This window comes from Somniosus microcephalus, chromosome 5 (genome assembly GCF_052327205.1).
Source record: "Somniosus microcephalus isolate GS21.2 chromosome 5, FLI_Smic_1.0, whole genome shotgun sequence".
Taxonomy (NCBI): Eukaryota; Metazoa; Chordata; class Chondrichthyes; order Squaliformes; family Somniosidae; genus Somniosus; species Somniosus microcephalus.
In genome coordinates this window covers 54,672,676-54,695,793 of record NC_140991.1, presented here as the reverse complement: position 1 = coordinate 54,695,793, position 23,118 = coordinate 54,672,676, and the positions used below count along the sequence as shown (strand labels likewise).

Here is a 23,118-nt window from a genome sequence, read left to right as displayed (position 1 = left end):
GCCTTCGATAAGGTCCCACATAAGAGGTTGGTGAACAAAATTAGGGCATATGGAATTGGGGGTAATATACTAGCATGGATTGACAATTGGTTAACAGACAGAAAATAAAGAGTAGGGATAAACGGGTCTTTTTCAGGATGGCAGGCTGTGACTAGTGGGGTACTGCAAGGATCGGTGCTTGGGCCCCAGCTATTCACAATCTATATCAATCATTTGGATGAGGGGATTAAATGTAACATTTCCAAATTTGCTGATGATACAAAGCTAGGTGGCAGTGTCAGTTGCGAAGAGGATGTGAAGAGGCTTTAAGGGGATCTCGACAGGCTCAGTGAGTGGGCGAGAACATGGCAGATGGATTATAATGTGGATAAATGTGAAGTTATCCACTTTGGTAGAAAAAACAGAAAGGCAGAGTATTTCCTAAATGGTGAAAGATTGGGGAATACAGATGCTCAAAGGGACCTAGGTGTCCTTGTACATGAGTCACTGAAAGTGAATGTGCAGGTGCAGCAAGCCATTAGGAAGGCAAATGGTATGCTGGCCTTCATTACAAGAGGATTTGAGTACAGGAGTAAAGAAGTCTTACTCCAATTATATAGAACCTTGGTGAGACCACACCTGGAGTACAGTGTACAATTTTGGTCTCCTTACCTAAGGAAGGATATACTTGCTATAGAGGGAGTGCAGCGACGGTTCACGAGATTGATTCCTGGGATGGTGGGACTGTTGTATGAGAAGAGATTGAGTAAACTAGGCCTGTATTCTCTTGAATTCAGAAGACTGAGAGGGGATTTCATTGAAGCATACAAAATTATTACAGGGCTTGATAGGATGGATGCTGGGAGAATGTTTCCCTTGGCTGGGGAGTCTAGAACCAGGGGCCACAGCCTCAAGATAAAGGGTAGGCCATTCAGGACTGAGATGAGAAGACATTTCTTCACACAGAGGGTGGGTGGTGAATCTTTGGAATTCTCTACCCCAGAGGGCTGTGGAGGCTCAGTCATTGGGTATATTCAAAACAGAAGTCGATAGATTTCTGACTAGTAAGGGCATCAAGGGATATGGCGATAGGGCCGGTGAATGGAGTTGAGGCAGAAGATCAGCCATGATCTCATTGAATGGTAGAGGAGGCTCGAAGGGACGAATGGCCTACTCCTGCTCCTACTTTTTATGTTCTTATGTTTAATATGTCTGCAAAACAAAGGGAACAATTAATCAACATTAAAAATCTGCAAGGAAAAAATTAACATTTAGTAAAAAAAAAAATCAGTGTACAGTAATGAAAAAATCATGGATGATCACTTTAATTATATTCCTTTTTAAATATGAAATGAGACTAGGTAGAAGATTTGAATGTGAAAAAAAAATGGAAAAAAGGTATAATGGGTACTTACTACAGTTACTGCAACAAACTGTTGGATTAGAAATTTAACTACATTCTGTTCCTTTTACAAAAGAGCACTAAAATTTAGTCAAGGGTTATTTTCATGGAGAGAAAAAGATCAGATTGACCCATACTGCTCTTGCACACTTTCTAGTGTCCAGACCAGAGGAGTAGCTGATAAATGAGAATAGGTCATCAGCCAACTTTAATGGTTGCTAACCTGCATGGTTTTATTTGGGAGAGAGAATCATAGTGCCGGGAAGTCCTTTTTATTTTGCTGATCTAAACCTCTCCGCCTCCGTACCTCTCTTTCCTCCTTTAAGACGCTCCTTAAAACTTACCTCTTTAACCAAGCTTTTGGTGATAGAGTCATAAGTCATAGTCCTAACGGCACAGAAGGAGGCCATTTGGCCCATCGAGTCCGTGCCAGCTCGTCATCTGCCCTAATTTCTCCTTATGTGGCTCGGTGTCACATTTTCTGTCTTCTACGACTCCTGTGAAGCGCCTTGGGACGTTTCACTGCGTTAAAGGCTGTTGTTGCTGTTGATATGATGGCACTTGGGCTGTAGTGCATCTTAAAGTGGAAAATTCCTTGACTCCCAATTAGAAGTTTGAGTTTCAGATCAAGGGATTCCTATTCCCTACAATTGGTTTGCCTTATTGTAGAATTTCATGAGAATTTCAGCTGACTTGTTGATGCATTGTTACCTGATGCAATACAAGGAGAGAAAAATATATAGACAGTTTTAATTCAGGCCTTTGCAATAATACTTTGAAGCTGGAAACGAAGAGATGCCTTCCGTTGATTTTTCTCTCCATGTGAGGAAATGCCTTTGTTCTTTACGCATGTTGGGCTTTGATCTGGAACCCCTGAAGAATAGTGGCACTGTACTATATCTTGCCACAAAATAGTGCAGGGCATCAATGCATCAAAACATTGCTTTTTTAGGCTACACAAACCTTTTCAGTTATGAATTGTTGTGGTGAACAATTAGAAATACCTACTCATCCATGAGAAGGCATTGTCAACACGCTGAGACGCATCTGAAACATTTGCATTTGAGCAGAGAGAATTCTGTTTCGGCTGTATATCCTAAGACACTTTGTAAAAAGAGATTTATGATGTGCTTGGAGTCATTTGCTGTTTCGGCTCTATATCCAAAGACACTTTGTAAAAAGAGATTTATGATGTGCTTGGAGTCATTTACCTTTGTGTTGCCGAATGTGAAAGAAGGCTTCCGAAGGCACTGTCATGGCTATTATTGTGTTCAAAAAAGGGTTTCACTCAATTTACTGTAATTCACTAGTGGATGTAGTGAGACCATTGATCCACTTTCTCTACTCCTTCTTGGCCGCACTCAGCCCCCACAGATCCTGACCACTGGGATAGACCTGTGTCAGGAGAGCAGGAGATGAGGGCTGCCGTATTTGCTGGGAATGAGGGCTTGATTGAAATGCCAAGATAAAAGGTAACCAGCTGCTGCAGAAAGCAAAAGCACACCAACTTCCCACTCCTTTTCAGCTTGTAGTGGATTGCTGTAGCTGAGTAAGGAGACTGTGACCCGTGGCCAAGGTCCCAAAAGGGGCACCTGTGGTCCCCAGCCATTGACATTTCAACGTGAGCAGAAATGTGAAGAGGTGTGGGGTAACAGCAGCCATTACTGGAAGAAAGGAAATCCAGTTGAGTCCTTCCCAGGGCAGATGGTTCACATGATCACTGGAGGAGTAATAGGGGTGTAAGTCATATGATTGGCACAGATCAATCCAATTATTAGAAGGTGACATGGCCTCAATGAGCCATTCTTGCACCAGATAAAACCCCAAAACTCTATTTTTTACAAATAGCTAGACAGAAATTTAGAATGGTTTGTGTGGATCAAAGATGAGGGATGAGGGATTTCAGTTATCTGGAGAGACCAGAGAAGCTGGGATTGTTCTCCTTTTAAGCAGAGAAAGTTAAGGGGAGATTTAATAGAGATGTTCAAAATTATGAGAGGTTTTCATAGAATAGATGGGGAGAAACTGTTTCCACTGGCAAGGAGGGTTGGTAACCAGAGGACATCGATTTATAATAATTGGCAAAAAAGCCAGGGGAGCTATGAGGAGAATTTTTTTAACTCAGCTGATCTGGAACACACTACCTGAAAGGATGGTGGAAGCAGATTCAGTAGTAACTTTCAAAAGGGAATCTGATAGGTACTTAAAAGGGAAAAATGTGCATGGCTATGGGGGGAAAAAAGCAGAGGTGTGGGCCATATTGGTAGCTCTTTCAGAGAGTCGGCACAGGCACGATGAGCCGAATGACTTCCTGTGCTGCAAGTGTCAGCTGTGGCTCAGTTGGTAGCACACTCACCTCTGAGTCAGAAGGTTGTGGGTTCAAGTCTCACTCCCGGGACTTGAGCACAAAAAGCTGGGCTGACACTCCAGTACAGTGCTGAGGGAGTGCTGCACTGTTGGAGGTGCCGTCTTTCGGATGAGATGTTAAACCGAGGCCCCGTCTGCTCTCTCAGGTGGACGTAAAAGATCCCATGGCACTATTTCAAAGAAGAGTAGTGGAGTTATCCCCAGTGTCCTGGCCAATATTTATCCCTCAACCAACATAACAAAAACAGATTATCTGGTCATTATCACATTTCTGGGATCTTGCTGTGCGCAAATTGGCTGCCGCGTGTCCCACATTACAACAGTGACTAATTCATTGATTGTAAAGCGCTTTGAGACGTCTGGTGGTCATGAAAGGCGCTATATAAATGCAAGTCTTTTTATGATTCTATGATCTAGATTATGTCCATTACATCCTCAACTTTACTGTTGAACAGTAAATACCCATATTTTGATATTAAAACATGTAAATTTGTACATCTGATTATGGATACTACAGTGATGCATGGTGCAAAGATACAAGATTTAAATCCCTTACAGAGAACAAGCTGTTGGATAATTCCTTCCTTACCCTTTTGACAAGTTCAACAACTGGAAACAGTAATATGTTTGGATTACCGACAAAACATTCATCTGAAACACCCTAACCAACAAAACATCAATCTTAAACACCCTAAGCAACCATGCACAATAGCACACACTAGCCTTGCGTCCAAAACATACTGCGCGTAGATTTAATGAGAAATCGTAAAGATGGCTTCTCCAAGTCTCCCAGGGATTTCAATGTAGCTTTCTTTCCTTTTTGTAACTAAGTAAAACATGGCATCTGTATTGTATCCTTTTGGTTTATGATTCTCTTCCTGCCAAATGCAACCCTTGCCTCATGTTTTACAACTACCCATTTGTTCCAAATAGTTTACCAAACAGAGATGAGAGGCCTCATTGGTACCCTTTTCACATCAGACTGTTACTTCTTACTTATTTACCCCAAAACTATCCTGTGATGTAAACAATCCTCTGATCTATGCACCCATGCTGTGATAAGATTGTGTTTCAAAAGCTTCTCTTAGCAGTTTTGAGAAGGGCCTTTTGTGAACCTGACAGGGAAAATCAGGCTTTTTCAAGGAGATTTTAACAAATCCTTTCCATATTATAGTTTTGTCTCTTAAACAAAAAGCAAAGTTAAAAACATATTATTAGACTTACACAAGCCATCATTCAGTCTGATTGAAAGGGAAAATGTACCTAACATGAAGTATCATTTTGTATCCTGTATATCGCATGACCAAATTATGAGTCAATTGCAAACTGATAGTTATATTATTTTTCCTTGGATTTTTACCATTAGCTGACCAAGCCTGACACATTTCAAAAATAAATCCATAAGATGCAAAGGTAAATAAAACTGGGTAGCATATTTATCCCAATATTTCACATTTAAAGGTTGAATAAATGGATAAGGAATTTAGTGGTTTTGAAAAGTAAATTTTAAAGGTACTTTAATTGTTGTATTCACAGATCTGTAAGGGACGCAGAGCACCTTTTTGTGCATGATTGTCTATAGGCAAACCACGATTTTATTTTGCAAAAAAGTGGTTAAGTTCTATGTTTATGGATTTTATTGGACCAACTAGGTGTTTTTAAAAACACATGAGCTTTGGTAACATACAGAGAAATAAAAAGTTGAACTCTTGTCATTTAAGTCAAAGAATCAAATCAAATCAAATCAACTTTTATTGTCATTGTTAGTGCACAAGTGCAGTACAACGAAATGTAGGCTTGCGGCTCCCGAGAGTGTACATTTAGATTAAGACATTTAAACATTCAACATACATTTGGCTTGCATACATTACATACAACATACATTAACATAAACATAACCATAATAAAGTGCATTAGCAGATGTGCAGGCTTTAGAGTTTATTTGTGGAGTCCAGTAGGATGACAGCCCTGGGAAAGAAGCTGTTCCTAAATCTGGTCGTACGGGTGCGAATGCATCTGTAGCGTCTCCCAGATGGCAGGAGGGCGAACAGACTGTGGCTGGGGTGGGTAGGGTCTTTGATGATGGACCGTGACCTCCGTAGACAGCGTTTCTGGTATATGTGCTCTATGGTCGGTAGCCGGGTGCCGGTAATGCGTTGGGCAGTTTTGACTACCCGCTGCAGGGCTTTCCGGTCATAGTAGCTACAGCTGCCATACCATACTGTGATACAGTTTGTCAGGATGCTCTCTATTGTGCAGCGGTAAAAGTTAGAGAGGATCAGGGGTGACCGGTTACATCCCTTCAGCCTCCTTAGGAAATATAGGCGCTGCTGGGCCTTCTTCACCAGAGAGGAGGTGTTGAGGGACCAGGAGAGGTCTTCCGTGATGTGGAAGAAGGTGACATAAGTGAATTTTACTTTTGTATTAAATTAAAATTGAAGAATATCTGAATCGAAGTAATATAACATTTCTCCAGTTATAATTCTGAATTGATTCTAACTGATTTAAAAATCTAATTGATAACAGGAAACTGTATCAAATGTTTTTTGTTGGAAAATAAAGGTGTGTTTTTGTTGTGAATTGAATTTGCTGATCAATACACTACTAAACATCCTATAAACTAAGAGGGAATTTTTAGAAGAAAGGTGATAGAGAATCAGGGCCATGGGGACTTCGTTAAATTGGTAAATGTGTGAAACCAGGCCCCAACCTGCTGCGAACACACCTACTTCCGATTTAACCGTGGTGGGTTTGGGCGCCTCTGAGTAACCTGCTTTGGAGAGGCATATCCGTCATTATAATATGTTAATGAGGCCCCGTTCCTCAGATTTTGGGAGCCATTTGAACTTGACAGCTGTGGGCTAGATTTCCCAAAGTTCAGGAAACCCGGCGGCTAAAGGGAGGCGGGAGCTGGCAGATTCAGCAGGTCAGTGCTTTTTAGAGCACTGTTTGTGGGCCAGGAGGAGCAGGAGTGTTTACCCCCGGCCCCTCAGGCGAATCTTCTGGCACGACCTGTTGACCCCCCTCATGATTGTCCTCCCTCACCGTGATCTGCCAACCCCCACTATTATGCCACGATCTTTCCCTCCCTCCTCGCTGTCGCACTCTGCGCACCCCCCCCCACTATGCCACAATCTTTTCCTATTGCTGGGGACTGTCCCCAGTGGTCCCTGGCTGCAGCCTTCGACCACTGACTTTCCCACCCAGCAACCGGCCACCCTTTCAATCTGGCCAGCTGCTGGGCAGGAAACGGAGTAACAAAATGATAATGAGGTCTTGGCCGTTAAAGTCAACAGGACGTTCATGTTCCCGGCCGCAAACACATGCCCCCACTCCCTCCTCGCCTCCCCTTAAATATCAGGACCAATGTGTCAGACATGCAATTGAAAATGTTTAATCCTGCATAGTAACAAACAAGATGTTAGAAACAATAAATCTTAGTCACCCCAGTTTGGAATAACTAGAGGTTTGAAAATAAAGGCTGTTGTAATTGTTGAGTGTGCCCGATTCTAGAACTTTGATAGTTTTGATTTTGTTTTTAAATTATACCTGAGAGAGTCACTATAACACAACAGTCTCTTAACAGCTGCTCCCATGAGTGAGGGAGAACAATTCTCAGAATACCTCAGCCATTCTCAGTCTGTGAGCACAAGTTTTTGTAAGTTGCATGGAAGTTATTCTGTTTCTTTCTCTAAAGTATTGTAGCCCAAGTCACAATTTGTTTTCTAGGAGCCAACAAAAAGTGCATTATGAATTATATGATCTTGTGCACTAGATGAGGAAAAATGAATGATTTTCCTAATTCTGCATACATGTAAGTGTAAGGTTATTAGTATGATCTCTCATTGCTGACTGCAAGACCTGACTTTAAATTGCAGTTTGTAAAACAAAATTGATCTTGCTATAGTTTCATGTATGCAGTGTTTGTGTGAAGTCAGTTTTTTTTAATTTAATAGCTGGAGTGGTCTGTAGCAATAAAATTACTAGACTGCTCTAGGATTTCCTTTTGAAATTTGTAAAAAAAAAAATTATAATTCAGTTGCTATACTGTACAAGCCTTCATCACCTAAACAATCAACTGGTGTCCAACTCCACCAGTGGATTGCTGGTGGAGAATCAAAATAACAAAGGGAGCGCTGCAGGCATCTTCGACACTTCTGACATTTGCCTCGTTCTCAGCAATACTGCAGGTCCCGATTGAAGGAAGACAGTAGGGCTGCTGGAAGTGTGTCAGGCCACTCTGTTTCTTCAATGAGAGGTGCCACACTGGCTGTCTGATTTTTATTCTCCACCTGCAGATCAGCTGTTCCCACTTAATTTTTGGAGGTGAGTGCTTTTCATTCAAAGCATTGACCACACTTGCATGTGCCTTTGTTCCAAAAGCAGGTGGGAGTATAGTTTTCATAGCTTGGCTAGACCATTTTGTAGCAACCCAAAAGAGTCCTTAAAGGCTGACCCAAGGCTGCTGAGTCTGAACATGCTAGTACTCCTACCTGCCCAACAGACTTTACCTTTCCATAGATGCTCGCAATTAGGATCTTCTAGGCTGCATCAAGCAGTGCCTCCAGTATTTCTCACCACTAAGCTATGGAGTCAGTAACCATAGATGCTTCTGCCTCGAACCCATCTGCCTGCCTGGATTCATTGTGGTGCTACCTTATTCTATTTTAGTTTAATTTAGTGGGATTGAATCATCTGCCAATCTCCATACTGCATCAGGACTACCCTCTCTATTGTGGTGGATTTTTAAAATGTGTTCTCGGCAGGTGGGTGATGCTGGCATGGTCTCATTTATTGCCCATCCTCACCTACTCTCCGAAGGTGGTGGTGGTGGGCTGCCTTGAACTGCTGTAGTCCTTGTGCTGATAGTTTTCCCACAATGGTTTTAAGTAGGAAATTCCAGGATCCAGCAATAGTAAAGCAATGGCCATGTATGTCCGTGTTGGAATGCTGTGTCACTTGAAGGGGAACTTAGAGGTGATGGTGTTCTACTGCGTTGCTTCTCTTTTGCTTCTTGATGGTAGAGGTCGCAGGGAAGGAGGTGCTGTTTAAGTAACCTTGGTGAATTTCTGCAGTGCATCCTGTAGCTTGTACATACCGCAACCGCAATGGACCGGTGATAGAGGGGGTGGAGACCACTGACCGGGGTACTAATGAAATGAACTGCTCTGTCTGAATGGCTTCGAACTTGTGAGCAGTGTTATGTTGTAGCCATCGAGGCAAGTAGTGATTATTTCATTGCACACCTAACTTGTGCCTTCTAGCTGGTGGAGTGGGTTTGAGGGGTCAGGAGGAGGTAAGCCATATATTACACAGTACCTAGTCTCTTCCCTGCTCTTGAGGCCATGGTGTTCATATGGCTGGTCCAGTTGAGCTTCTGGTCAAGTGATTATGGGGAACTCGGCGATGGTGGTGCTGTTGAAGGTCAGGTGAAGATGGCTGGGCTTTCTCCTATTTGAGATGGACATTATTTGGCAGTTATGTGGCACAGATGTTGCCTACCACTTCTCAGCCCAAACCTGGATATTGTCAAAGTTCTCTGAAGGCTGGCATGGGCTGCATTTTTGGCAGATATGTGAATGGAGCTAAACACTAAGGGCTAGATTTTCAGTTGCTTGCGCCAGCAGTTAGCGCCTTAAGAGAAGTGATTTTCGGGCGCTATTCGTGTAGCGCCCGGGCGCAGCGCAGTTTGCGCCCCGCCCCAAATTAAGTTGCCCGTTAGCGCCGGCGCAAAGTTTAGCGGCCGCCCGGATGTGCGCGCAGAAAATGACGTCACATCCTCGTGCAACGCCCTTTGGCCGCCCCGAATCCAAACTTCAGTCGGACCGCCCCATTGTGCGGCTGGCGTCCAGAGCGTTTGTAAAATGGAACGCAACACACCCTGGGGAGCGCAAATTAAAGGGCACTCCTCCTGCACTATAAACGGCAGTCTGCATGTGTTGTGTGGAAGGATCCAGTGTGTTGTTGTGAACGGTGTATTTATGTTTCCGGCCACCACCTCCTCATCCTCATCCTCATCCTCATCCTCAAACACATGCACCCTTCCCCTTTAAGAGCTCACTGGCACCAGAGTGTCTGCCGTGCGCTGCGCCCGAGCTCGGGCGCTGCGCTCTGCGCCGCCGGCTTAGCGCCTAAAGATAGTAGTGGAACGCCTCTTTTAGCGCTCCACCAACCTCTTAGGGCGAAGCCACTGAATTTCCGGCAACGGGGCGCTACTTTGGGGCGGGCGCTAACTTCGGGCGGGCGCTAAGGTTAGCGCCCCAAAACTGTCTATACTGAAAATCTAGCCCTTTGATTTTGAGCAAGCCGGCCCACTCCTGATATGTTGGAGGGTAGGTCATTGATGAAGCAATTCAGAATGATTGGGCTGAGAATGCTTCCCTAAGGAACTCCAGGTACTGCAGTGGTTTCCCTTTGACCCTCATTGACCTCAGTTTTGCTAAGTCTCCTTAGTGCCATACTCGGTTGAATGTTGCCTTGATATTTAGGGCAGTTGCTATCCACTGGCATTCGGCTCTTGTATTCATGTCCTTGTGGTTTCAAGTCCCTTTCCAGAACTTTAGCCCATAATCTGGGCTGACATTTCAATTTAGCATTGTCAGAGCTGCTATCCTTTGGATGAAATGTTAAAGGTGGATGTTAAAGACCCCATGGCACTATTCACAGATGAGCAGAGAGTTTTTCTGGGGTCTGGCCAACATTGTTCCCTCAACCAATAATGCCAAAATTAAACTGGGCATTCATCTCATTGATGTTTATGGGCCTTGTTGCCTGCAAAACCCACATAATAACAGTGACTGCACTTCAAAGCAATTAGTTTGATGTGTAGCACTTTGTGAATTTCTGAGAGGTGTTATAGAAATGCAAGTTATTTTTTTTCCTCCTTTAACAGAACAAATTTCACATACTTCAAATTGATTAGACAATCTTATCGTACCCTGCTCTTCTCATTCAATCACTCTGGTGGAGTTATGTGTGGTTCTACTAATCCAGGAACAGACAGAAGCATTGTGAGTTCGAAGATCTGCCATGGTGTTCTGATTTGCTGTCTCACTGCTTTCCAGGTTTGCACTGTGTGGGATGCTAGAGAATACTTCTTGCTGGAACTATTTCCAGGCTAATAGAGAGAAGAGCTTATTAAGGAAACTGAACTACAGTTCCTCTGTGCCACTATATCCCAGCAGATCACATTTCTTCCCACACGCCTGAAGGTGTACACCATTTGTGTCTGTGATGCCTAATAGTATATTTTTAAAAATTTGGAAACCCAAACACCACTGTCTCATTTTTAACAGATGCTACTTGCCAAAGTCAATGGATTTGTTTGATTCCATGGAAATTTGAGATTTTGCAATCTCCTATGTGTAACAATTATTGGGAGCATGCAAAATTGATCCAGCACATGAAGTACATTAATTTTCATTCCTTTTGCTCTCATTAAAAAAAAGAGACTGGCAACAACTGCCACTGGTCCAGATCAGGGCGTCTGAGTAATTAATTTCACACAAACCACTCAGCACCAAGATATTTAAGCCCTCTTTCTTGATCTCCAATGCTATTGCTCCGGAACAGGAATTTAAAAAAAATATATTTGTTATGTTTTTATATGTATTGAGCTACACATATTTAAATATTACTTGCTATTCTATTCTCTGCTCTCCATATCTTAGAATTTTATAATAAATGCAACAAAAATGTTGTTCCTTCCCAGATTATATTCTATTTATCACCCTGATAAAACACATTTATTCTGGAAAAATCATTCAACTATTTAAGATCTTTAATGGAATAAATGAATGGAACCTCAATAATATGTTTGAGATTGCCACAGACCAGGCTATAGCCTCAAGAAGAGAGAAGGTGCACAGTTGAGATATAACTACTTTATACAGAGGCAGGTGGAAAAGTTGGAATGGACTACCTGGGAAGGCAGTGGAGGCAGATAGTGTAAATGAATTTAATGGAGAGTTGGGTAGATATTTAAGGGAGTGGGCAATGGATTGTATAGTCTGGGCTAAGGATATTCAGCAAGGCTGCAGTCTATAGCTCCGAGCATACACTTGTATCTTTAATTTGCAGAATTGTTTTTATGATTGAGACCAAGACTGATCATTCAGAGTCTACCAGGACAAGCAGTTTTTAAGCCCTACTCATCTGCAGGAAAATTACTGCAAATGAAAACCACTCGGGAAACCATTTTTAGGAGCAATGCAAGATACTGGAATTTTGTTTTACGAAAAGCATGAACTCTACAACCTTTTTTAAGGTAACTCTGAAAGCAACAACACTGTCTACAATTGTATATACCACCTGATCTTCTGCAACAACAGTTGGCTGATCAGTGGTAGGTAACATTTTCTCACGTAGGTTCCAGGCAGTAACCATTTGCACCAGGAAAAGGCGTAACCACGTACAAGGACACCATCATCCTGACGGGGTCATCATTGACCAGATGCTTAACTGGACCAGCTATATGTACACCAGGACCACCGATTTGTTGCAAGTAGCTTACCGCCTGCCCTCTTCATGCCTCTTCACCATCGACAAGGCTCAAGTCAGGCATGTGAAAGAATGCTCACCTGGATATTTAAGAAATTTGACACCATCCAGGATGGAGCAGTCTGCTTGATCAGCATTCCTGCCACTGAACTCAGAATCCACTTCCTCTATCCCTGGCACACTTTAACAGCACCTCCCAGCTGCATGACCTTTATCACCAAGAGCAAGAATAAGAGCAGCAATGGCAAGGGGAACACCATTGATTGCAAGTTCCCCTCCAAGTCACACACTATCTTGACTTGGACATATACTGCTATTCCTTTGTTGTCACTGGATCAATATCTTGGAATTTCCCAACTAAAACCATTGTGGGAGCGCCAACACCACAAAGACCACAGTGATTCAAAGATGAGCTCTCACCTCCACCGCCTCAGGGCAACTGGGATGGGGAATAAATGCAGTATTGCCAGTTCCCCACATCCCAAGAACAGATTTGAAAGAAGAACTGAGCACAGATACAGCTGAGGGGAATGTTGGGAATTGGGGAAGAACTTTGGTAGGAATGACTTAAAACAGGCCTTTATATTATCTAATGTATTCTAAAAGTTACACAAGCTGCAGTTCTTTGTTTTTGTGTGTGGCGATAAACACAATTAAGGAAACAAAATATTCATGTTTGTTTCAGCGGAAGCTTTTGCTGACACTAATCACTGTTGAATTGATACTTTGGGGGGGGGGGGGGGTGATTTTGCCAATGGGGAGCTTTTGGAGGCTGGACTCCCACTTGTCGGGTTTCAGTCTTGCCTCCAACAACTTCTGGCCAACCCACGCTATTTTCCCTTGATTGACATTATTAAGCCCACCCAGCGGGTTTAGCAGGCCAATTAAGGGAAAGCCGGTTGCAGAGAATGTCAACGTATGACGTTTCATCTGTCAAATTTTTGACACATGAATTGTCATCGTTTGACAGCTCTGTGAAGCTGTTAAACACTGACATTCTCTAGTTTGATGAGGTCTTGAATTCAAGACCTCATCAAACATCTTTCTTTTGCAGAAATGAGATGGTTGTTGCATCTGAGAATGCAACAGCCATCCGTCATCTCCAAAGCGGAGGTGCGAGACTCTCTGCATACACACTGACTGAAGCCTGCAGGAAGAAACAAAACTAAGTACACTTTTATTAACATTTTGCACTTACCTCAGATACTCACCTCTCCACTCTTGCACCCATCACTTACCTTCACAGCACACTTTTGCACCCCCGAACCCCGCAGACTCACTACTCACCTCGCTGAGCTGGCGGGTTTCGGAGCCTTCGGGAAGCCCGCACTTGAGGGCAAAAAGGGATAATCCTATTTTCTGCCCGTTTACAGGCAGTTAATAGGCTTTAATCCCTTCCCGCCTCCAAGGAGACGGGACCCGGCGCGGGACGGCTACACGCTTCCTGGGAAGATGTCACGGAGGCGGGTTGGGCACCCGCCCCCAAATTCTGCCATTTTCCCGGCAATCCGGCCTCCATACCCGCCTCCCCAGGGCTGGCAAGATCGCGCCCTTGGTTTCAAAAAAGGACAGATGTAAATTGGTTTTATATTTTTAATTCTTTTTAATATTTCTTCCCTTTTGCCTTAAATAGATGGACAGTAAATGCAAAGAGCTGCTCCTCTATTACACACGCATTTATTTAATTATGCATGCAAAAATGGTAGGTGAGAATACAAATTAATTTTCTCTACCTGCCGTGAGTAAGGAAATCACTGTTCATTTATTTTCCAGAAATGGATCAAAAAATACTTCACCATCTCTGGAGGGATCCCTTGCAAACTTCTTTTAAAATCTTTCCACTGGAAATGTGCACTCCTTTTATCACTTACACATTCCCCACCTCCATGCATCAGCTGTGATTCACTGGGAGCAAACCCCTGGGCAATCTGCTAAAATATGCATATATTTGTAAGTCTTGCATCCAGTGCGTGTCTGTCACAATGCAGATTGCCAAACTATGTACAGTACATGCACTTGTGGGGCAGGGGGGAGGAAGAGAAAGAAACGGCATGATTCTATGCTGGTTTCTTCTGGCCTGGAGCCAGAAATGTACAAGCACCAATCTGCAAACTTGCATCACCTGTAGAAATAACTTCATTAATTTAGCATGCGTCTATTTACAATTAGACATGTCATGCTTAAAGGGGTGGACTTTAAGCCACTGAAACTTGGCAGCAAAATATGCAATCTGTTATAACTCCTGATATAAAGCAGTGTCCAACTTACTGAGAAAACTCCACAATGATGCCAGTTGGAACAAGAAGTGAAATGAAATGAGACTGCTGGCTGAAGTGATCTCTGATAAGTTGAAGAAGGTTGAATTAAAACTTAAGGAAAAAATGGCAATTAGTGCAAAGTGCAGTAATTGGAATTCACTCTAGTTACAAATTTATTGTTGAATTCCTTATTGTCCACTTAACCTACTTAATAAGCAGGATTTACTTTACCATGTGAGGACCAAGATTTCATTTATAGTGCATCACATAACTGTAATTTCCTTCTGCTATGTACAAGTAATTCTGTTTAAAAAAATAAGCAGCATATTTTATATAAACACTCAAACCAAAATTAAAAAAAAATCTGACTCTTTTCAGTTTTTCAAAATTCTTTTTCCTTGCTCCAAGCAAAGCAAGTATGAAGTCATTTTCATGACTCACTCACACCTGTGTCACTAATAATTTGTGTTGCTGATTATAATTTTGTGAACTAATTTCTATGACTGGAAAAGTTGCCAATCTTGCTATTTTTAAATGTGTTGAATGGGATACAGTACTAGGAGGAAAATAATTGGCTTGTGACCTCAGCTCAGTTTATAACCTGCTTGCACCATGCAACAGTTATCTAGGATTAATAACAAGCAGGTTGGCCAGTTTGTAAATAAATCTTCTGAAAGGCACTTCCTGGATATGGGCCACTCTCCCAGGAACTGTGCGAGTGTGTGTCTCTCTCCTCTGCTCTCGCTCTCTTTTGGTTTGTCTACCACTTGCTGCGATTCTGTTGATATTTGCTGCTTACCACAGTGTTAGTAAGTGTATTGGTTGTCCAGATTTCTTAATGTATATTGAATGCTTTAGTAGTAGGCTATTGGTCTGACTTTTGAAAAGAGTATAAAATGTATGACTTGAAGTCTGCTGCAATCTATGCTATATCTCTGTGGTAAAATACAAATTTGGAATTCTTTGTTGCAATCCCACTAACAAAAAGTGATCTGTATGCACGGTGGCGTAACAAAGCTAGTATTTTGTTTTGCTTCACTGTGTTGGAACCAGAGCCAGTTTCAGGCACCTACAAAACTTTTAGCACCCCTCCCATCCTAAAGCTGAGGCAGGCCCTAGAACAAGAGAGATAATAAAGGATGTTGAGCCTAACTCCGTGCAAAGGAAGAAATGCAGACGAGTACCAGACCAGGACTAAATGGTGCAGCAGAGAGAACTCTGGGTACAAGGCAAGTACGGTGAAGTCTGAGCAATACTTGTCAATGAAAGAGGAGGAGTTATGTCTGTGACGGGAAGAAAACATTTGTGACCGATGAATCTTCAATCAAAAAGTATCAATTACTCAAAACAACGTAATCAATTCTGCTTCACTACTACAAGTTGATGATAATAAAAACTGACTGCTAAAACTCTTTATTCGCTGTGGCTGACTAGCTGCTTATTAATTCTACATCATGTTCATACTGGTTATATAATCAAGGAGTTCTCTTGATTGCACCATTTACCTCTCTTCTGGTTCCATTCTGCATTTTGTCCTTTGCATTGTGTCAGAATCATAACTGCAAAAAATAATTAATCTGATCAATTTAGTAATGCAAAGTTGATAATTTTGTCTCAAACTTATAATCTGATTCTTGAAAATATCTTTTAGGTGGATTGCTTAGCCAACAACCTTTTTTGTAGAATGTACAGCTTTTGGCTATTTCTGCTTGAGATACAGTACAGTTTACTAACAGCTATCAAATGTTTTACAGAGAAGAGCACAAGTAAATGTTGCAGCTGAATCATGAAGGCTTATACAATTTGTAAATATATTTGGTTGTCAATTAATTGCAGTTAACGTCTGCAATTAACATGTTAACTTTTTTGGAGATTCATTTTTTTAGTGCATGTTAATTGTGGAAGTTAACTGTAATCAATTGACAGCCCTAAATTTACAGGAGGCATTCTTAAGAGATCACAACATTTGGTTGACACTGGGAATATCTATTAATACATAGCTTGTTCAGTGTATTTCGAAGAAAATATGTGTCTAATCAACATATGAGTTAAGCTTGGGTACGTCAAGCTCTGTAAAATGTATCTGTACAGTCAAATATTGTGTTTTAATGCTCCGATTTGGGCACAGCAGATTTCCTGTGAGCTTTGGCAATGGTTAGTATTTTTATTTAAAAAAATACAATAAACTTCTTAAGAACTGGAGTACTTGGTGTTTGTTTCTTACCTAGAGATGTGCTATTGACATAAAATGCAAACAAAAGGTATTTGAAATAAAATGTCTGATGAAATATGAACCTCTCTGAACAAAAATCAGACTCCTTCAATGTACGTTTTCAATCATGTAATGAAGAAGATTTCTGAGTAAGCTTCTTCAAATTTCTACGGTTAACTGAATTGAGCGAGGAAAAACTGACTGGCTTCAAAGTGTTTCTTAACACTTCACTAAATGTGTTTTATTTTAAAAGTGACCTTTAGTTTTGGGTTATCCTTCCATCCCTTTTTGTCTTGGGAAAGTGCATAGAATGCCACTTGGTAACGCCTTTCCAAGTGCACTGTTTTTATGGTTAGAGAGATGAGGGAGAGGGGAGAATTTTAATGGAAAAGTAAAATTGGAGATAATTGTGTTTCTCCAACCGTGATTAATCATAACCTCATGAAACTTGAGGTAAATCAACACAACCCAAAAGCAATAACTGGGCACATTTTAATTGGATCAAGAGGTCATTAAATTTATAGGGAAAATGGTGCTATCATTAAATTCAGTAATCCAGTGGCGTGTCTGGAGCTCAAACTAGAACATCTTGAGACCAGCAATTTAGAAACTCAACATTAAGCTTTTTTCCCATAAAAAGCAGCATTTTGATTTCCTAGGTAATAATTGATCATCTGCTAAATATCAAAGCAAGGCTTTGGTAGAGTTCTAAATTCAGTAACAGGCCATTCGTTTTGAGTACTCACAAAAGGATGCATTTGGAAAATATTACAGGAAACTTTCGTTTAACCGGAGGTTAAATGTCCGGAAAGCTCTATCTACCGGCAAAATTCAGGAGCCGTTTCCTATAAGTTTTTTTACTTCTCGTTGCTTTTTTTTTCCAGTGAGGCTCTAGCTGAAGCTGTTGCTTAGCTACAGAGACACTTTTAAGCTGCGGCCGACTGTTTTGAAGCTGTTGCTAAGCAACAGGGTTTGTTGATTCACACGGAGCTCAAAAGCTCCGTATGTTTTAACATTAGCGCTGGTTTCTACGGCAGTTTTGATGGTACGGCACCAGCTCGGTCCCGTCAGTGCCGGATACCAGAAAGTTTCCTGTAACTTACTACAGGAAACTTTGGTTTATCCGGAAGTTGTATGTCCGGAAACCTCGATCTAACGGCAGAAATCAGCAGCCGTTTTGGTTAGGTTTTTTTTCTTCTAGCTTTTTTTTTTTAACCAACAGTCAGGCTCTGGAAAGCGTCTCTGTAGCTTAGCAACAGCTTCAGAGATGCTTCCAAGGTACGGGCTGAGTGTTTGCAAGCTGTTGCTAAGCAACAGTGTTTGTTGTCAGATACGGAGATGAAAACCTCCGTATCCTTCAACATTAGCGCTGGTCTATATCGCGAAGTTTCCTGTATTTTGGTATTAAATACTTAAAGGTTAAAAGCATAAAATGCTAAGAACTCTTAAATTGGTATAATTTAAAGTTAGGACTTGCCAGGAAACTCAGCCTTTGCTGTGAAAATGTTAAAGTAAATCATGCTGTCATTTATAATTAAAATCACTTCCTTTGGTGAGATCAAGGCTTTTGAGTAAGTTCCAGACAAAACACTATTAGTTAAATTCAAAACTGGGGAGTTAGCATAAATCTTGGGAATAGATAAGAAGTTGACTGAAAGGTAGAAAACAAGTACACCTCAGGATTTATGTCAGAGTATGGTGGGGAAGGACTGAGTTGAGTGCCCCAGGGACCACTACTGTTTCTAATATACATCAAATACTTAGATTCGGAAACCTGATGCATAGTCGTTACATTTGGAGTAGGGCTGTCAATTAGCACAGTTAAACTGTGACTAATGCATTAATTTTTTGGAGATTAATATTTTAAATGCGGGTTAATCGCAGAAGTTAACTGCTATCAATTGACAGCCCTAATTTAGATAGAAATATATAATTAATTGTTAATGAACTGGAAGAGAACTTGTATTTTAATTTACAGTAGAGACATTTTGACTTGCTGACCTCATAGTACAGAATAGTTGCCAACAGATGACACTATTTAATTTTGTAATTTATAGCAAAAATGGAGGTGAAGAGGTCCCTGTAACGTCGGTCACTGTACATCACAGTGAGATAGGGGCAGTGTGCTTAGTGCGTGCTTTTAGTTTCACAGGATATTTTCTCCTCGATGTTGTTTTATTTTTCTGCTCTAACTTTTTAATAATAGTATCTGACCCTTTCAGCAGTCCTATCAATTAAATATGCGATTAAAACTAAGATGAACTGAGATTTAAAATTTTAAATGTGAGATTAATCATGATTAATTATTTTAAATCGCTAAAATATATTAACCCTGATATTCAAAAGGCAGCACAATAGCACAATGTTGAAACACTGATGCAAGCCACCAAGTTACAGCAAGCAATTAGGAAGGCAAATAGCATGTTGGCCTTTATTGCAAGGGGTTTAGAGTACAAGAGTAAGCAAGTCTTGCTACATTTGTAGAGGGCTTTGGTGAGACCACACCTGGAGTACTTTGCACAGTTTTGGTCTCCTTATCTGAAGAAGGATATACTTGCCTTAAAGGCAGTGCAACAAAGGTTTACTAGATTGATTCTTGGGATGAGAGGGTTGTCCTTGGGATGAGAGGGTTGTCCTATGAGGAGAGATTGTGTAGAAGGGGCCTATGCTCTCTGGAGTTCAGAAGAATGAGAGGTGATCTCATTGAAACATGTAACATTCTGAGGGGGGGTTGACAGGGTAGATGCTGAGAGGTTGTTTCCTCTGGCAGGAGAACCTAGAACTAGGGAGCATAGTCTCTGAATAAGGGGTCGGCCATTTAAGACTGAGATGAGGAGAAATTTCTTCACTCGGAGGGTTGTGAATCTTTGGAATTCTCCACCTCAAAGGGCTGTGGATGCTGAATCATTGAGTATATTCAAGGCTGAGATGGATACATTTTTCGGCTCTCGGGGAATCGAGGGATATAGAGATCAGGCAGTAAAGTGGAGTTGAGGTCAAAGATCAGCTATGATCTTATTGAATGGCGGAGCAGGCGTGAGGGGATGTATGGGCTACTCCTGCACCTAATTCTTATGTTCTTAAGCTCTGTGCTCACTTCTCCTATAACTCCTTTTTTGAATCCCTTAATCCAGCTTTGCCCTATCCCACAGCATCAAGACCACCCTGATCAGTCATCAATTACATTCTTTGTAACTGCAACTGTGGCATGCTATCTTTCCTTGTCCTCCTTCACTTCTCTGCAGACATAATCTGCCACTCCATCTTCCATGGCTTCTCCATAGTCTTTCAGGGAATCGTTCTCAAATGGTTCCGCTTCTATTCAATTCAATTCAATTTTATTTGCCATATGTAATCAGTACAAGTACAATTACAATGGAATGCTTACTCCCCGTAGGGACGCATCAGCTATTCATACAGCGCCGCGTTCAGAAAGTCAATACAATGGCTTCCCGTGGCAGTGGGAGCACGATGTCCCTTAGCCGCTCCGTCCTCCTCGTCACCGCGGCCTCCTCCTCACTGTTGCCAGCTCCAAGTGGTGGCCTGCTTTCCCGCTCACGATCCGACCTCTGGCCGCCATGCCCGGCTCCCCCCCTCCCAGTCGGACTGCGAGCTTCCCGCCATGGAGCTGCCGGCCGACATGCTGCAGCGTGTCGTCGTGGCTGCTGCTGTTGCTTGTTGTGCTGCGCTGCCTCCGCCCGACTTGCCGAACACATCGTCGGGATGTGAATGCTCCGGTCGCCGCGGCCTCCTCCTTGCCGGCTCCACGGTCCGACGGCCCGGGGCCTGCTTCTCCCTCTCACGGTTCAGCCTCTGGCCGCCATGCTCGGCTCCCCTCCTCCCAGTCGGAATTCCTTCCCGCCGAGGAGCTGCCGGCCGACTTGCTCCAGCGGGTCGACGTGGCTGTTGCTTGCCACGCTGCGCTGCCTCTGCCCGACTCGCCGAGCACCTCGCTCCGGTTGCGGGAGCGAGCGGCGAGAGCTGGCCGCCCGAAGCAGGGAGAGCGTACTCGGCACCGGACCGTCTCGGCCGCCATCTTGACTCTCACCTTGTGAAAGTAAATTTCCATCTTCTCGCTAGCACTGTTTCTAGAGTACCTGAAGGTTTCATCTTTTGTGTCCCTCTTTTTCCTGATATGCATACTGTCCCTCAGCGATATTATCTGTGGGCACATGATCAGTTTCTATATGTAGGTTGATTACACCTACACCTAGCTCTACCTCTATCCTCAAATGCCTCTGCTTTTCTCCACAGCTTTTGCCGTAAACTTCATACCATTACCCCGACGCCATCCTCCTCCACAATAACTCCCCCAGACTGAATCAGATGATGTGCAACCCATATAATCCTCTGATCCTCAACTGATTTCCAAACTCCATCCTAACCATCATTAAGACTACTTTCCCCTCGACATCATTGTCTGCGTCTGCCCCTACTTCATCACCACCACTAAAACCATTATCCACTCTTATATTACCTCAAGACTTGACTTCTTCAATGTCTGCCTTCCGAGCTCCATCCTACTTAAACTCCAACTCATTCAGAACTTTGCCGTCCACACCAAATCCTGCTCACCCATCATCTGTTTTTGCTGAGTTTGGCAGGTTTCCTATCCTCCAATACACTTAATTTGAAATCCGTGCTCCTGTATACAAAACTCTTCCTAGCCTTTCCCCGCTCGACATTTGTAGCCTCCACTAAGTTGTACTCTGCCCTTCAGCCCTTCAACTTTGGCTTCCTGTACATTTCAGTGATGGAGCTTTCAGCTAACTCAGCAATACTCCCTGGAACTCCTCTAAATCTCTTTGGTTTGCTACTTCCTTTTCTGTCTTTAAAAAAAAAAAAGTTTTCTCTTGTCAACTGCCTTCATCTCTCCTAACTTTTTTTTCCTCTGTGAAACCCCTCGTGATAGTTTAATCATGGTAAAGATGCGAGTTGCTATTGGGAAGCCTGAAAATAGGATAGCTGGAAATGGTATGTCAGAATACCAGAGAGGGAAAAGAATGTGGTTAAGAAATGACATGGTGATTCACCTTTGAAAGAAGCGTAATTATATGTGTGTGTAATGAAGATTTAAGGTTGCTACTGGCCTACGGGGTGGTAGAGAGAAAACGGGGAATTACAGACCAGTAAGCCTGACCCGGTCGTGGGAAAAATGCTAGAGTCCATTATAAAGGATGTAATAGCAGAACACTTGGGGAAAAAAGTGACCGGATTGGACAAAGTCAACATGAATTTACAAAAGGTAAATCGTGCTTGACTAATCTACTGGAATTTTTTGAGGATGTAACTGGTAAAATAGATAAGGGAGAACCAGTGGATGTGGTGTATTTGGATTTTCAAAAGGCTTTCGATAAGGTCCCGCATAAGAGATTAGCGTGTAAAATTAAGGCACATGGGATTGGGGGCAAGGTATTGACTTGGATAGAGAACTGGTTGGCAGACAGAAAGCAAAGAGTTGGAATAAACGGCTCTTTTTCCAAGTGGCAGGCAGTGACTAGTGGGGTACCGCAGGGATCGGTCCTTGGACCCCAGCTATTCACAATATATATTAATGATCTGGATGAGGGAACTGGATGTAATATCACAGAAACCCCACAGTGCAGATAGAGGCCATTTTGGCCCATTGAACCTGCACCGACACATATCCCACCTGATCCCTGTAACCCCACGTATTTAATCCCCCTAACACTAAGGGTCAATTTATCATAGCCAATCATCCTAACCCGCACATCTTTGGACTGTGGGAGGAAACCGGAGCACCCGGAGAAAACCCACGCAAACACGGGGAGAATGTCTGTGTGGAGTTTGCACAGTCTCCAAGTTTGCAGACGACACAAAGCTGGGTGGGTGTGTGTGCTGTGAGGAGGATACCGAGAAACTCCAGTATGATTTGGACAGGCTGGGTGATTGGGCAGAAGCATGGCAGATGCAATATAACGTGAATAAATGCGAGGTTATCCACTTTGGTGTCAAAAACAGGAAGGCTGATTATTATCTGAATGGCAATAGATTGGGAGAAGGGGAAGTGCAACGAGACCTGGGTGTCCTTGTGCACCAGTCGCTGAAGGTAAGCATGCAGGTGCAGCAGGCGGTTAAGAAGGCAAATGGTATGTTGGCCTTCGTAGCGAGAGGATTTGAGTGCAGGAACAAGGATGTCTTGTACAGGGCCTTGGTGAGACCACATCTGGAGTATTGTGTGCAGTTTTGGTCGCCTTATCTGAGGAAGGATGTTCTTGCCATGGAGGGAGTGCAGCGAAGATTCACCAGGCTGATACCTGGGATGGCAGGAATGACGTATGAGGAGAGATTGGGTCGATTGGGCTTGTACTCGCTGGAGTTTAGAAGAATGAGAGGGGATCTCATCGAAACTTATAAAATTCTGTCAGGCCTGGACAGAC

At 42.6% G+C, this 23,118-nt stretch overlaps 1 protein-coding gene across 5 annotated transcripts in view; it reads left to right on the top strand.

Annotated features, from left to right (window-relative positions):
- Positions 1 to 23,118, top strand: part of LOC147117041 (cAMP-responsive element modulator-like) — a 288,959-nt gene that overhangs the window by 171,527 nt on the left and 94,314 nt on the right. The gene's annotated exons all lie outside the window — the stretch shown is intronic.